At 43.4% G+C, this 16,976-nt stretch overlaps 1 long non-coding RNA gene across 2 annotated transcripts in view; it reads right to left on the bottom strand.

Annotated features, from left to right (window-relative positions):
• The window catches only part of LOC106783307 (uncharacterized), a 208,376-nt gene extending 200,456 nt beyond the window's left edge, over positions 1 to 7,920 (bottom strand). The window contains exon 1 of one of the 2 annotated variants that reach the window (XR_001381003.3): positions 7,293 to 7,920. This is a non-coding gene — a long non-coding RNA (uncharacterized lncRNA). The remainder of the gene's footprint in view (positions 1 to 7,292) is intronic. The other variant, XR_011440057.1, reaches the window with a different exon arrangement.
• Between the last annotated feature and the right edge of the window lie 9,056 nt (positions 7,921 to 16,976).

Genomic DNA, 16,976 nt, shown 5'->3' with positions numbered 1-16,976 from the left:
CCTTGATGGGTAACACCAAGAGTCTTTATCTCCAACAGGAAATAATGTAAACAAATCATTATCTAGCGAGACCCCAGCCTGAGGCTTTAAGTAATGGCATCCCCCTGCTCCACTTTCCTCACCTTCTTGCCCTCCAACTTTAACCCCATTTGGATTAGCCCCAGTTCAGCACCCTGAAGATGTTTCACAAGAGAGGATTAATCCCAAGAATCATGTTTCCTTTAACTTTAACTAGTGATATGTTGCTTAAGCTGCCACTTGATATTAGCATTTCTGACATAGCAAGGACGCATTTTGAGATTTTTTAATTTGTTTTAGCTTATACTTGCACAGTGCTTACTATGTGCTGAGCAAGGTTGTAAGTGCTTTCTTTACAAGTACAGACTCATCAAATCCTCACCAGTTATTACTCATCCTCTAACATTTATGAAAACTGAATCACGTGGCTGGTAAAAAGCAGAGCCAGGAATCAAGCTAGGCAGTCTGGACCCAGAGTCCCTGCTGCTACCTAGATTGCTTGACTGAAGTTGCCACCCTCATTGCAACAAAACAGGAACCTATGAAGATTATGTTTTCCACTATTTCTTCCCAGTGATTAATGCCCTAGGTTAAAGTCTTTGGCGAATAAATGCTGTGGTCCTTGAAGCCAGATATAATACTTAAATTTTTAAAAATATTTTTTAATATATCAAAAGAGTGTATTAGGATGGAATGTTCTCAACTAAAGTAAGCAAACACCCGCTAAGAAAGTTTCCTTTATATTCAACAGAAAATATAATTTCTGCAGACAAATCTGAAATATTTTAAAGCAAAATGAAATGCCCACCCTCAGCTCACCACCTTCCAGGGCCCAGTGATACAAAAATCCCATACTCTTAATAATAATCTGAGTCATTAGAGAAGGCATTCAGCACCTTTTCTCTTCAATTCTTCTTTGTAAATTCAGGTTACAAAACTTAGAAGTAAGAAATTTCGTGTTTAAAAAGGCAAGGGAGGGGGGTCTTTAACCAGCACTCCCCATGAAGTTTACTCTTCAGAATCACACGCAGCTTGATCGGTCAGAAGAAGGAACCTAGAATACTACTTCTTAGATACAGATTCTCATAATTCTTCTAAATGAAATTTCCAGGACAAAGGAACTTAATGATCATTAAACCAGTACTCAAAATGAACTTCTAATCATTGTGAAAGATACATGCATGTGTGAATACATGTGTGTATGTGTAAATATAAATGTTTTATATAGTTATCATTAGCTAACTTGAAGCATACTGCAAATTAAAGCCAATTTAGAAACAACTTTATAAAGTAACCAGGAATGACTAGTTAATTAACTAACTTCTGGCTTCTCCAAAATTCAGAGAGTGAATTTCAGCCTAATGGGTTAAAACCATAAGTACTAGGTCCTTGCTGAGAGCACATCTGGAATCACTTTATCCTGGAACTGTTGTATAATGAGGTGCTAACATAGCCAACTACGGCTCACCCCCCACCGAAATGAGTGTGTGTGTCCTGGACTTAACCCCTTTTCGGTAGCAAGGTCAAATTCCAAAACAGCTTGCCAGGGATCATGTTGGCAGGAATGTGCTTGTTTTGGAAACCTGTAAACCAAAATATGCTCATCCTCAAGAAAAGCACATCCTGCAGATAACAGGGACCAGCCAATCTGTTCTCAGATATCTCAGAACCGCTGGTTCTCATATTCTTCCCCTCTTCCCCATATCAAGTCCATCTTCTCTTCAGCACTACTCGAGAAACAAAAGGCAATAAGCAAGAGGTTGTAACGAGTCTGAACAAAATACCAAACAGACCAAGACATTTTAGGGAGAGGCAATCTGGGAAGGAGAAGGGCGATTTTTCACAATGGCATTGATGAAGCACGGATTTACTATAGATTTTATGGTTGTCAACTCACAAGTGTTCTAGTAGAAACAGATTTATCTAATGGTTGAATAATTAGATTTATTAATTCCTATAACGTGACACTCTGAAATGGAATGAGGAGGCAAGAAACCTGGGTTCTACCACTAGTCTTGCCACTAACCAATAGTTCAACCAGCGGAAAGTCATGTTCCTGCCTGGCCCCAGCTGCTTCCCTCCATAAAATAAGATTAGTCAAACAATCTCTAAAATCCCTGCCAATTCAGAAACTATCCTAGACTCAAAGTCTCTCACTGAACCTCAAATATATATAGGTGTGTGTGTGCGTGTGTGTGTATAAGTGTATGTGCACATGGAGAGAAAGGGTGAGAGAGAGATAATCCAAGCCACCTATTGAGGATTGAAGCAGGCATGAAGATCCAGATGCTGCTCCACGATATTCAGAGACAGTTCTTTAGTTATCATTTCTTCCTCACACAGGCCTCACAGGGTGCTCACTGCGACAGGCTTGGAGTTCCCATCATCTACACCCATCAGTCTCTCTCATTTCTTCCCTCTTCTTAACCACTGTCACACCAAAAGACACATGGTACAGTGCAGAAATCTGCAAAACTGTAAAAACGATGGCATTCTTCTGCCTAAATTTTTTTCATTTTGAGAAATACAGCTATTCTCACTTTAAAATGTTATCTGTGTTAGCATAATATGAGTTCATTATTTTTAAATGAATTAAATATGACTCAATTTCTAATATGGTAACTATCAATAGATATAACCCACCCAAACAAAACTCTTTGTGGTCCTCAATTATACCCACATAAATAGATATAACCCGCAAGCAGGGGCAGGGGGGCTCCTAAGACCAAGAAGTTTGAGAACTGCTAGTGTAGTGGTTAAGATCACAAACTCCAGGGTCAGACTGGCTGAGTTCAAGTCCCACTTCTACCACTTAGGAGTTGTGACATTGTGAATAGTTGCTCAACATCTCCACGTCTCAATTTCCTCATCTATCAGATAGAGATAATAATAATAATAATAGTGCTTACTACATTGCCATGATTGCCAGGAGGCTTAAAGGGGTTGATACATGTTCTGTGCTTAGAACTCCTGATGTTATCCATCCTTCCCTGGTGCCTTCCCTGCCTCTTCACCCACCTCCACTCCCCTCTTCTCTCTCTCTCTTTCTCTCCCCGCTCCCTCTTGTTTGTTTGTTTGTGCTTGGTTTGGTTTGATTTGGTCTGATCTAACTACTGCTGCCTCTGCCTTAGGTCAGCTAATGGCTAGGACTGGCACTGCTTCTCTGACAGCTAAAACCTAGGTCCTCCCACGACCACAACCACCACTTCCCTACCCCTGTGCTGGGGCAGCCAACTGTATTTCGAATTTGCCCTTCACAGAAGCTCCATCAGCAAAAGACAACTGGAAAATCAGAGCAAGCAACACTAAGTTTTTAAAAACATGCCATGTCAGACGAATTAGAATGTAAAGTAGAAACTTTAGCCTTAGGAATAATCAATGAATCACAAAAAGGAAGTAGAGAGAAAACGCAAGGACTTACATTCATTCCTTAAAGGAAAAGGTGGTATTTACCCAACCTGCTTCCAAATTTGAACTATTTTTTCACAGCCTTCCATCTCCTTTTTCAAATTTTTCTTCCACCTCCCACAACACCCACCCTCCACCCCAGCAAGGAACCTTCAAACCATCAACTGGCTTAACTATTCTGACGAACCTGATTCCCATTAAGGGCATGTGACTGATGGCCATTTGATTTGTAGGATGTCTTTGAGTTTTATTACTATAAATAATCATAATCTTTTGTTTTCATATTAGTTTTCAAACCTATAAAGTATTTTCACATAAATTTTCCTTTAATTCTTGACAATCGGCATGTTATTATTCCTATTTTACAGTTTAGGAAACTGAGGCTCAGAGAAGCTAGCAAGCCTGCCCAAGGCCACAAAAGTTTGAATGGACAGAACTGGACCTGGAGTACAAATGAAACTGGAGAATTTTAAAAGACGAGGAGAGTGGGAGAGATGTTCAGCAAGGAGGGGCGGGGCCTGGTGGGGAGAGATGGAACTGGACTATTTTTGTCAGGGGGTTACCGCTTAAGCAAATTTGCACGACTGTGGAAATAACCTCGACTAACTCCCCAGGGTTTTCACAGCTTCTTTATCGCCTCCACAACTCAAGCTATACATCCTCCGAGAATTCCACAATTTATTTATTTATTTATTTATTTGTTTGTACAACAGCTACCTTGATATTGTTCTAAGGAGGAGTTTAAAGAAGGTACACCAGGATGTTTTACATTTGGGCCACTTCTGAATAGAGTGTTTATAAATGGAGAACTGTCTGTATTACATGTGTGATGTCATTAAATATATATTTGGTCAGTCCAAAACTATCTGGCATTTGTCCTTTACCAACATTACTGAGTGTTCTAGTTTCCCAATCGTGGGAGCTTAAAACATACAGCCGAATCTAATGAATGTCAAAGTTGAGAAGTGACTCAAAGATTAGAGTGTTTTTAAACAGAAAAAAATTAAAATTCACAAAGGATCAACTGGGATAAACAGTCACTTTTAGGGAAATACAAGAGGAATCCTTTTGAACCATCAGTACTTCTGAATATGTTTAAATGTCTATTAACTTAAACACAACTGTTAAGTAAGAAAATTTCCTCATATATGAAATAACAAAGTGAAATATGAAAATGATGTTCTTTGTACATAAAAGAACAATCTTATGCTAAGGAATATGAAATATTTTTTAATAATAATGATACAGGGGCTGGCCCCGTGGCCAAGTGGTTAAATTCACGCGTTCCACTGCACACAGCCCAGTGTTTCATTGGTTCAAATCCTGGGCGCGGACATGGCACTGTTCATCAAACCATGCTGAGGCAGCGTCCCACATGCCACAACTAGAAGGACCCACAGCAAAGAATATACAACTATGTACCAGGGGGCTTTGGGGAGAAAAAGGAAAAAAATAAAATCTTAAAAAAAAATGATACAGTTAAGCTAATAAAACTGCTCTTTTATCTAATTTTTTGTAACTTCTCAGCTCTGTCCAATAAAACTTCCTGCAATAATGGAAATATCTATATCAGTGCTGTACAATAGACTAGTCACACATGGCTATTGAGCACTTGAAATTTAGCTAATGCTACTGAGGAACTTAATTGTTAATTTCCTTTAATTTTAATTTAAATAGCCTTGTGTGGCTAGTGGCTGTGTATTGGACAGAGCAATTAGAAGGTCTCCTTCAGCAATAAAAAAACAAGTCCTGACTCTCATTCTAAAAAACCCAAATTGTAAGATCAGGATTAAGGCCTTGGTTATTAAACCTCTCACCATTCATTGGGTGCTGAAATCAAGTTAGCTAACAGGACACAGAATTTTTCAGAGGTGGTTTTTGTTCTTACTTAATAAACATCAAAAAACTACTTTGTGCAAAATAACAATTGGGGCAATGGGATATATACACACTCAAAGAAAATGTACATCCCTGGCCTTGGGCAGTTTATATCTAGTGGTAGAGACAGACAGGTATGTAAAAAGAATGCAAGGAAATGTAAGAAAGGAGGGAAGGGGAGGGAGCTCAGTATGGACCAAGAGTGGACAGAGACTGTGTTTCCAAGGTTACACTGGTCTCACTGTTTCTGTTAAATCCCAATTCAGTACATCCTAACAAGATAAGGCTGACAAGTAAACTCATCCTTTTAACCAGTATTGCTGAATTCCTATTTCAGCATAAACAACTGTGCTGAGCTCTGGGGACACACTGTTGAGCAGGACAGCAGGGCCACCCTTCAGGAAACTTAAGAATCTCCTGGGAGGCAGAGCCACGTGAACCACCAATGAGAAGACAATGTGGTAAGTGTCACCACAGGTGCAGACTCTGAGAGCCACAAAAGAACACAGAAGGCTTCTAACCCAGTCTTGGTGTGTCGGGGAAGATTTCAAGAACAGAAAAGAACGTTCCAGAAGGGCAGAAAAAAAAGCCTTGTAGCATCTTCCTATTGAATTGATCCTATGTTTATGTTTCTTTTGGAAATTTCCTTTCATTTGACATTATGTCATCGACCACTTCAAGGTAGACTTCTTGATCACTTCTTGAGTACATTTGAATCAATTTATATTTATCGAACACTGATGATTAAAAGCCTCATCGTCAGGGTATTATGTTGAGTGAAATAAGCCAGACAGAGAAAGACGAACTCTGTATGACTCCACTCATAGGTGGTAGTTAACATATGGACAAAGAGAACTGATCGGTGGTTACCAGGGGAAAGGGGGGGTGGGAGGAGGGCACTAGGGGTGAAGTGGTGTACCTACAACATGACTAATAATGATGTACAACTGTAATTTCACAAGGTTGTTAACTATCATAATCTTAATTTTAAAAAAAAAAAGCCTCATCGTCATTTTCCTAGAGAGTTTACCATATACCAGGGCTAAAGGTATATGAAGACAGACCTTTCTCCTGATTAAAATGAGTTCCTAGGTCAAATATTTCAATAATCTTCCACGTCAGAAAAATGTAATGCTGCCTTGGATGCATGATTTCTTCATAAGAGTTTCTTTTCTAAGTTGTGTGTGGTTTTTCTATCCAAACTAAATTTAGACATCTCTCCAAAATAAACTTCAGGAAGGCTAAATAAATAAAAGGGAACAAACCTACCAAAATGTAAATTTAACATTTCAATACAATTATGTTTGTTAATAGGGAATTTCTATAGCATAGTGACCACAGCATGGGATTTACCTCCCACAGCCTGGGTTGGATTCCAGTTCCTCTACTTGCAGGCTGGATGGCCCTGGGGAAGTTATCTAACTTATCCTTGCCTCAGTTTCCTTATGAACGGAATGAACGAAGATGGAAAAAGACACAATAATAGCCCCTACCTCACAGAGTGGATGACAAAATTCAATATTCACATGTTTATAAAGAACTTAAAATAGTGCCTGCCCTAAGCACTACATGAATATTAGCTATTCTTAGTAATTACAATAATTCTAATTGCAGAAACCTAGGAGAAAACGATACACACAGTTCTAGTGAAAAAGTTTAAACCAGTGTGGAAAATAAGGGACATCAGCAGGTTCGCCGGCTTCCTCTAGTCTGTAGTTTGGCCTCCAGGTTGGGGGGAGAGAGCGCCCCCCGGAAGAGGTTTGAGGAAACCTCAAGGGCAAAGCCACAACGCTTCTTCCCACACAACGCAGTTGGTAAACAAAGACCTTAACGTTCTAATTCAGGCTAGTTTTTTTTTTTTTAATTCACTTCGCAGGCTTTGATGGAATGACTCGAGGAAAAGGAAAAGGTCACAATTACTAGAAAGAACCCAAAAGGACACGAGAGATGAAATAGTTGGAAGACTTCTGTAATAAATGTTTCCTTACAAGAGCAGAGATCCGGGCGCCGTGTCTGGGTAATGTCTGCTCAACACAGCAGAAGGATAAGAGGAAATCTTTGGGATGCCGATTTGCCAAAGTCTGAAGGAGGAACCATCTGGAACCAGCGGCACTACAAATCCCACGTTCCCAGAAGCCTCAAGGATTTCCTCGTGGGTCTGGGGGGTTAATCTGACAAATAGCAGTGGCTTTGGGACTCCCAGGGCACAGAGGTTGGGCCAAGGCCTCATCCTTTCGTCCCTCCCTCCGGTGCACGCTGTCCACAGGCACAGCTCTCCACGTCAAGAGCCACGTACACAGGCGCGGACAGATGCCAACAGAGTGTGAGCGTCCCCCAGGCTGCGGCCTCCCGAGCGGGGCATCCCGACGCGGCCTGGTGCGTCCGCAAAAACTCCGCGGGACCCCGAGGCCCCCGTGCGGCGTTCCCCAAAGCACCCCGCGATTCGCCCTGACGTCTTAAGACTCTCGAGGTTTTCCACGTCGCCGGCGGGCGCGCACTTGGCAGCCTCCCAGCTGGCCCACCTCGGCGGGAGGAGGCGTTGGCGGGGCTGAGAAAGGCCAGTGCCTCCGCACCTCCAGGATCCTCTCTCCTCCACCTCTCCTCTCGGGCCCCCCCATCACCTCCATCCCCCCACCCCATCACTTATCACTTCTCTCCTCTCCTTCCACCCCTCCCCCTTCCTCTTCCTCTCCTCCGGTTTCCCTCCAATCCCCTCCTCCCCCTCCTCCTTCGCTTCTGACTCCCTCCTCTCCCCTCCGCTTCCCCGCCCCGGGGCTCCGGAGGCGGCGCCTGTGACTCACGGTCACGTGGGCCCCGGGCGCGCAGAGGCGGGTGGCGCCTCGGCAGCCCCGGCGCTCCGAAACTGAGTGGAAAATTTCCTGAGACCTACTGCGGCTGCGCACCCGAGGCCCCGCCTCCCCGCCCCGTCGCCCCCCTCCCGTCCGCGCCCCCGCCCCGCCTTCCGGCCGAGGCCCGGCCCCGCCCCTGCGGAGGTGCCTTCCTCCCCCGGCGCCGAGCCGCGCGCGCCCCGCCCGCTGCAGCCCTCCAGGCTGGCGCCGCCCGCGCCGCGAGCCCGCAGGCTGGCTGCCCTCGTTTCCTTCGCGCCGCGTCTGGAAGCGCCGCGCCGCCGCGCGGCCTTGCCCCCGACCTTGCGTGCCTGGCTGGCATCCTGAGGGGCGAGGAGCGGCGTCCTGGCGCCTCCGCCTTCTCCTCTGGGGCGCCGCAGCCCCCTCAGGCCCGCCACCTCAGCTCCGCATGACACCGGGCCGCGCCGCCTCCCTGGTGGAGTGGAAGACAAAGGGACAGGACAGTTCTGATGGGCGCCTGTCTTCTACTCGTTTAACGCACTGTGTCGTCGTTCACACAAAGCATTTACACGGCCCCATTGTGTTTTACTTAACCCCACTTCACCACCAGGAAAATAAACGAGTTATTTACCCTGTCCCATAACATTCCCCACTTAGTTTTTCCAACCACGAATAAAATTTATTCCTGAAACAGCAACTCTGGGGAGTTTGTTGACCTCATCCACCCAGGGGTGACAAATGGCTACACAATGACATTATTTCATTCAAAAGGGGTGTGTTATGCACGTGGTTCACCTCAAGAAAACAAGCATATTTAACAGTTTCAGAGCCTGGCTGGTTCTAGACTGTCCCTTTGGGCGGGTGTCACTGAAAGCAGAGAGGGTGGAGAAGTGGTATTAGCGCCAAGTGCCCTAAAATGAGATTGCTTGGAACTGGATGCTGGCGTCTTCATCAGACACAAGGTGCCAAAGATTCCAGGCAAAACAGTGGGAGTTTTACCTGAGTAAAGATCCCAGAACCAAGCCCAGATATTAAAATGCTTTCCATCTAAGAACCAGAATGGCAGGTATATTTTAATAAATCCCTATTTCAGTATCTTAGCCCTGGGCAAACAACGATCCAGAAACGGACTGAAGGCCAGGAATGAAAGTCCACTGTGGACCAGGAGGGTTTTGAATGAAACACATCATTCAGTCCCTGTCATTTCCCTTTGGACAAAAAAACAGACCACTAACTATTAAGAAGTGTAAAAATAAAGGTATTTTTAAATCACCGTATTTTCGAAAATTGTAAAAGCCTGAAAATGTTAATTTTTCAAAAGAACGGAGCATAGTTTACTATTCGATAAAACGTATCAATCTTTTCTCTAAGTATATATACATCTTGTTTTCTAGGTTAATTCTTGATCCTTAGTGTAACCTTGGCACATTCCGAATAAACCATAAGCATGTGTGTGAGAGCTCACATCTATGATTTTGCTTTCGCATTTCACTTTCCAAGCCACTTATTGCTAATTAGCAGGTGTCAATTTACTCAGTGAAAGAATCATGGTCAATAAATCCTTCATCTTTCTGACGCTGTTTTCATTCACATTCGTTAGTATTATACCACACCTAGAAAAATGGACCATTCCCAGGTCACATGAAAAGACCAGTGGATAAATACTACAAAAAGTTCACTAGTTAAGCCATTCCTTCCCCCTTTTTTGGGGGAGGAGATGAGAAAAACAAACTACTGACACTCTCGGAAGTTCTACAATCCTGATAGATTTGAATAAATTTATATTAAAATGTCTGTAAAACTATCTAAATATTTCTAAAGTTTTTTTTAAAGTTGAGTTTCTGTGGGCACCATAATTTTCTTTTTCTAGCTGAGAAATGAGGTGTGCACTTACAAAACATGAATGCTTGCCAACGTATGGATTCTAATACAATGTGTTTTTTATGCATGACTGTGTTACCTACTTCAGGACAATAGGATCTGAGACCTCTACAGCAGTATTTCCAGGAAATATTCTCTCTCATAATAAAATGGACTCACAGAATTGACACCCCTTTCGTTTTCAGTGGATGTGTTCCTGTCTGCACGTGAGTCCTGAAACCACAGCAGCCAATGTGTGACTGTGACAGGAGACATCTCCAGCATGCCAAAGATGTCAGAGTGAAAAGATGGTGAGCTCTCAATCTTTGAGGAGATTTTCAAGGCCAAGAATTAACCCTAGGACTGCCCTATCTGTAGATTTCCCATTATATGAGCTAGAAAATGTGCTTATTATTAATTGCATATTGTGTTTCTTGCAATAAAAAGTTTTCTTCTGCTGACAACTTTGCTATGATAGCCAGCCTCCAGAATGGCCCCTAATGACCCCCACTTCCTGGTATTTACATCTTTGTATAGTCCACTCCTACGCTGACTCAGGGCTTGCCTTTGTGACTAAGAATATGGTGGAAATATAAAGTGTGATTTCCAAGGCTAGTTTATAAAGGCATTACAGCTTCTGCCTTGATCTTTCTTGGATCACTTGCTCTGGGCTAAACCAGCTGCCATGTCATGAGGACACTCAATCAGGCTTGTGAAGAAGCTTTCTTGGAGAGGAACCAACTAGCCAGCACCAACTTGCCAGCATGTGAGTGAGTGACCTTGGAAACAGATCTTCCAGCTGCAGTCAGGCCATCAGATAACTACAGACCTAGCTGTCTGCTGACGACAACCTCTTAAGAGACTCCAAGCCAAAACACACAACTGAACAGCTCTTGAATTATTGATTCATAGAAACTTTGAGAGTTTCAGTCGCTACATTTTGGAATAATTTGTTACACAGCAATTGCTACCTAACAGAGTATACCTCAACACCAGAAAAACATACTAATGGCACCAGTGTGCTGACGAAGTTAATACTATGGCTTTGGGCTTTGGGAGCTGTCTTACAAATATAAATACAACCCTTCATTTGTTGAACACATATTAAACATAATCCCAAGAATAAAATGTACAAAATGATAAGAAGGAAAAAAAAAGACTATAAAGAGGCATTTGTTGAGGAACCTGGAAAAGATTAATACTAAGAAAACATGGAAGTCATTGGAATAAAGGGAAGGGTGTGGTTTGAAGGGAGATGGGCGGGAGGCAGTGGGAAGAATTTCACTTTTTCTCCATAATGCCAATGTCCATACTTGAATTTTGAATAACACTGTGTGGACAAGAATGTCAGGCTGTGTATATAGCAAATGGGCATATTAATTAGGTGAAAGGAAGCCATTAGAAAGCAAGTCTTGAAATCAGTTCTCATGCTTGTGGCTTATGGAAGACTGGGCTCAAGAAAAACCTGTCCTTTTCCACCATCAAGCCATTGCAACAGACGCTTAGTCAGTTTATTACGTGCTAGGCACGGAGGGATAAAGTTAAATGTACTAATTCAACTAACACTTAGTGAACTTGTTGGGGCCCAGGGCAGGCCACCCCAAAATATCCCACAATGGCATATTGATTATTTTGAATTAAAGTTACTTGAGAAGAAGCCAATGCAAAAAAGACCAAAATTTTGACACTCCTGTCTCTGTCCCCCCTGAAAGCAGGAAATAACTCTACCATGTGAAACGTGCTCTCCTGGCATCCTTATCCCCAGAGCTGGAGGATTCAGGGCCAAGAATCCTGCATAAACAAACCTTCCTAATTTACTGCCTCAAGCCTAAACTCTGTTTATCTTCCTCTCTTATTACATACCTCAAACCTAAGTTTCATTCCTCACCAATTTATTGTTTTTTGGTGTAAGAGAGATATATACTGCCTGCTTTGTTCACTCTCTGAGCACCATTTCTCTATGATCTCCAATACATATAGATTAAATTGGGTTTTCTCCTATTAATCTGGTCTTGTGTCAATTTTTTTAGTAGTCCAGCCATAAGAACACAAGAAGCGTAGAAGGGAAGAATTTTCCCCTCCCCAACAAACTCCTTCTATGTCTTGGGCACTGTTCTAGGCACTGAAGATTCAATGGTGAGCAAAACAAAAGATTTTCCCTCATGGAGTTAACATTCCAGAAAGGGGTTTGGGAGGGAAGATGTGGTAAGGGGTGGGGAGATCATAAGCGAATAAACAAATGATTAAATAATATGTTTTCATACCATGAAAAAATGCAATAAAACATTAAATAAGACAATGAGGAAATGGAGATTACATGCAAGTGGCAACTTTTGCTGAGATGGTCAAGGAAAATTTTTTTTTGAGGAGGTGATATTTGAGCTGAGACCTAAATGAAGGCAGCCACACAAAGATATAGGCAAGGAGATGTCTAGGTGGAAGAAACAGCAAGTGCGGAGTCCTGAAAAGGGAATAACTTAGCGTGTTTTAGGGACAGAAAGGAAATCAATGTGGAAAGTACATAGCGAAAAGGGAAAGAGCGGTAGGTGATGAGGTTGAGGAGGCAGGCAGGAGCACAACCAAGTAAGACCAGGATGAGTGAGGAATATAGATCTTATTCTGAATCCAGTTAGAAGTCACTGGAGGGCTTTAAGTCAGGGAAATAATTTATCCCTTTAAATGGGGATGTGATTTATGTTCTGAGATCTTTCTGACAGCTGGGTGGAGAATGGACTGAGCACCAAGAATGGGAGTCCAGAGATGAGCTAGGCTGTGGCTCTTGCAGTGATCCAGGAGACGGGTGCTGGTCGCTTGGACTGGGAGCAGAGCAGTGGAGATGGTAAGAAGTGGCAGGATTCTGAATATATTTGGAGGCAGAGTCCTTAAGACTTACTGATGGATTAGATATTTGAGGAAGAGGAGGGCACAAGATGACTCCTTGATCTGGAGCCTAAGCTTCCTCGTGAATAGTGGTGTTATTCTTCTAAACTGGAAAAGTTGAGAGAGGAACAGTTTTGCTAGGGAAGTCAAGAGTTCTGCTTTGGCCAGTAAGGGATGATATTAGATAATACGTTCATCTATCATATAAGGCATATTAGATAACATATTTCCTCCTGGTCCTAGAGAAACTCAAAACTATTTACTCCTGCATTTATTCATTCAACAAAAATTACTGTCAGGCACTGTTGTAGGTACTGGAGCTAACAGTGATCAAAGCAGATTAAACCCCTGCCCTCATGGAGTTTACATTCTAGTGAGGGAGACAATAAACAAGTAAATAAATAAATATATTTAACAAAATTTCAGGTGGTGATAGGTACTATAAAGAAAAAACATATTTAATTCATCCATATATTCAAAAAGTACCCTCTTTTTCCAAGTGACAAGGCTGGGTGTGATTAGCCAGATTCTACCCTGAAAAGATCGTAACATAATATCTAGTACATAGACAACACAAAAAGAAGTGCCACAAAACGATACATAAACAGCAGTAAGTTCAAAGCAGAATGAGATCAGTTTCAAATGGAAGTATCAAATAAAGAAAACTTAGTGAAAGGTGTGGTATTTAAGTTGGGCCTCAAAGGAAAGATACAGTTTAGATATATAGCAATGACCGGGAAAAGGAGGTACGAAAAACATTCCAAGCAGCAGGAAGAGTTTGAATGGGAAATGGTTTGTGTTGAGAACACGGAACAATACTTTTTGGCAAAAGCATAGGGTATACAAAAGAGAATGTATTTATGATCTCTGGCTAAGTGCCAAAATTTAGCAGCTTAAAACAACAAACATTTATCATCACGTCTTTCTTTGGGTCAGGAATCTAGGCTGCGCTTAGCTAGGTCTTCTCACTAAGGTATCAGCTGGGGCCAGAGTCATCTCAAGGTTCAACTCTACGAGATCAGCTTATAAACTTACTCATGTGACTCTTGGCAGGCCTCAGATCCTCTCTCGCTGTTGCCAGAGACAATAGTTCCTTGCCACATGAGCCTTTCCAGAGGACAGTCCACAAGATGGCAGCTGGTTTCCCTCAAGGCAAAGGAGGGAGAGAATAAGATGGAAGCCAGAGTCTTTTTGTAACCTAATCCTAGAAGTCATATGCCATCACTTTTGCTGACTAGAAGCACAGCACTAGTCCAACCCATATACAGGAAAAGGGGATTACAAATGGGCATGACTACCAGGAGGTGGCATTCTTTGGGAGCCGTCTCAGCAGCTGCCTACCACAAGAAACAAGGAGGGATCAGGGTGGAGAGAGAGGCTAGGGCAGATCAAAGGAAGCCGTGAAAGCCCACCTGAGAGCGAACTATTCAGTTGGAAATGGAGGGTAGAGAAAAGCAAATTTAATGTTTAAGGCCACTTCAGGCAAACTGAAATGTTGCATAAATAGAATTTTGAGGAGCATCCTAAAGACCAGCTGTCTAACAAAAGTTTGGGAAGGTTAACTCATTGTAGCCCCCAGGAAATGAAACCACTCTATCTTATCAGGTGATAATGATCAAATAAAATTCTACAGAAGATAGCTATCTACCCTCACTAAAAACTTCTAACAACCTACCTTGACAATGCATTCCTGAAAATCCAGAGCTGACAATGGATATTTGCGATTATTTTTCTATCTAAGGATAGTTTTGCTCTCAGGAGCTTTCAAAATTCTTTGATCCTAACCCACAGAGAGAAATACATTTTACATCATAACTCAGAATATACACATATGCATAATCAAAATTAAAGTTTTACAGAACAGTGCTTAGCATTACTATATATGGCATACTGATATCTTTTATTACATTTTATTTTATTGCATTCAAGAAAGAAGCTCACAGTACCCACTAAATTCATCACTATCCACTACTGGGTCCCATTCTGCAGTTTGAAAAATGCTATTCTTCTAAAACATTAGCTTGAAATAAAGCAAAATCGTAGCTCTTCTGACCAACAAGTGCTTGGTGGTATAGTTCCCCAGAAATTGGGTAAGGGCACTGTGTCCCCTGCATTCTAGCTCAGTGCATAACAGCAAAAACCCAAGCACATCAGGCTTCAGTTGGATGCCATTGAGTTAGCAGCAATGCCTCAGATTGGCCTTTGGAAGCAGGAATCAAACTGGCAATAGAAAAACAGACATTTCAATGCCTGCCCCTCTTTTTTGTCACTTACTGTTCAGGTTCTTATCAGGCAGAGGTCAGAACAAGATTACAGCCCTCTCCCCCAGAACACACAGACACACATACACTTGTCCTGAATTTTACAGGGTCTCTTATGCATACTTTGCAATACAAACCACCAGAAAGTCCAAGGGACAAGAGATCTAGTTGTGAGAGACTTGCCAATCACAACCACCAACCCTGAGGGCTTCCTTAGCACCTCTTACTGAGCTGGAGACTCACCTGGATGAAAAAGCGGTTTAAGACCTTTTGATCCTTATCAGCTGAACCTGACATAAAGGAACTTCCCTGGAGTCCTCTAACCCCTACTAAGATTGTTCTCCTGACAAGAGGAGTGGATCGGTGTTTAAAGGGAATCTAAGTGGAAGAAAGATAAGGTTTCTCAGCCCCTGTTCTGTGTCAAATGGCAAACCTGCCTTCGGAGAGTTCAGTCTCCCTGGGGAGACAGGACTACAAACTTGAACAATTTTAAGTCAAGACAGCACAGGTTTTAAAAAGTCCTGCACCACACGGTTTGGAAAACGGTACTTGCAAAAAGAGGGGTTAGACTGGAGGGATGAAGGCGGAGGGAGGTTTTCCTGAGACTCAGTGACTAAGCCTTGAGGGATGGTGAGGGGAAATTGGGCACTAACGCCAGAAAGAGCATTGTTTAGGTGAGACGGGTCTGACCAGTAGAAGGGGTGGGGAACATAAGGAAGTAAAGGGGAAATCGGGTCCTCCCTTGGCAATCAACTCCGGTGCAGGCCCAGGGCACACGCAGCCTCATGTGCCACGGAAATAAGACAGTTGTACAGATTTCCTCAGGAAAACATTGAAAGCAAAAATTGTGATCACACCCAACCCTTTCCTCTGTGCCCTGCCCAATGTCTCCCACGTCCTCAAAAGGAAGAGAGCAGTAGGTCAAACTCGTTTGTTTATTCATTCATTCAACAAACAATTCTTTCTCGGAAGGGGCCTTTGTTTTCAGCAAGGGACGGACTCTTGCCTTTCCGGCAGCACCGAGTATTCCACGGCGAAGGGGCCCCCTAGTTGCAAGAGCACATCGCCACTGGAGGGGAAGCACCAGGCTCGGGAGAAAGTCTCTCAGACCAGCATTCCAACGGAGGCAGCACCTCTGTAAATACAAGGAAAGAAAGGCGAGGAGAGCGAGAGGAGCTCTCAAATTGGGGTGGGGGTGGGGTGGAAGGAGTGAAATGTGTCCGCAAAGGGAAAACTGGGGACTCCTACACCTCCTCAGAGGAGCCGGTCCCCCCAAGCTGAGGCCCAACCGCGGCTTGGGGTCTGGCTTGCTGGTCAGGATGTAGCTTTTCCCCTAGCAGCGTTTTACATGTTCAGACAAAAAGGATATCCCGAAACGGAGCTGCCAACCGACCTAATCAGGCTAGTTTGGAAGAGTTGAAAGCAGGTCTAGGTGGAGAAGAAACGAGAACAGGAACTGGTCATGGAGACACGTTGCTGCGTTAGCCCAAGTTTGCTAGGGAACACCCCCCCCCCCCCGTGCAAATCACAAAAAGAACAGGCAGGAAAGGGTAGGGTGGGCGGGATGCGTCCCCAAAAAGCCTTGAGGAGAAAGCAAAGAGTGCTGGTAACTCGGGAGGAAGGGAATTTGAAGGAGAAGGCTCCTGGGACACAACCGCATGTGTTGGGCACCGTCGGGGGTGAAATGGATAAGTGAGGGGCGCGCGGGGCTCTCTCCAGGTGGGCTACGAAACCGGGAAAGGGATTCGGTTTTGCGGCAAGGAGGGGTGGGGTGGGGCGGGCGCCAAACCCCGAGCCGGCCGGGGAGGGGAGGGGAGAGGAGAGGAGGGGTGGGGAGGAGAGGGAGGGGAGGGGAGGGGAGGGA

Source organism: Equus caballus, chromosome 6, assembly GCF_041296265.1.
Source record: "Equus caballus isolate H_3958 breed thoroughbred chromosome 6, TB-T2T, whole genome shotgun sequence".
NCBI lineage: Eukaryota > Metazoa > Chordata > Mammalia > Perissodactyla > Equidae > Equus > Equus caballus.
Note: the sequence above shows the minus strand (reverse complement) of the source record. Positions and strands in the feature narration are given on the sequence as shown.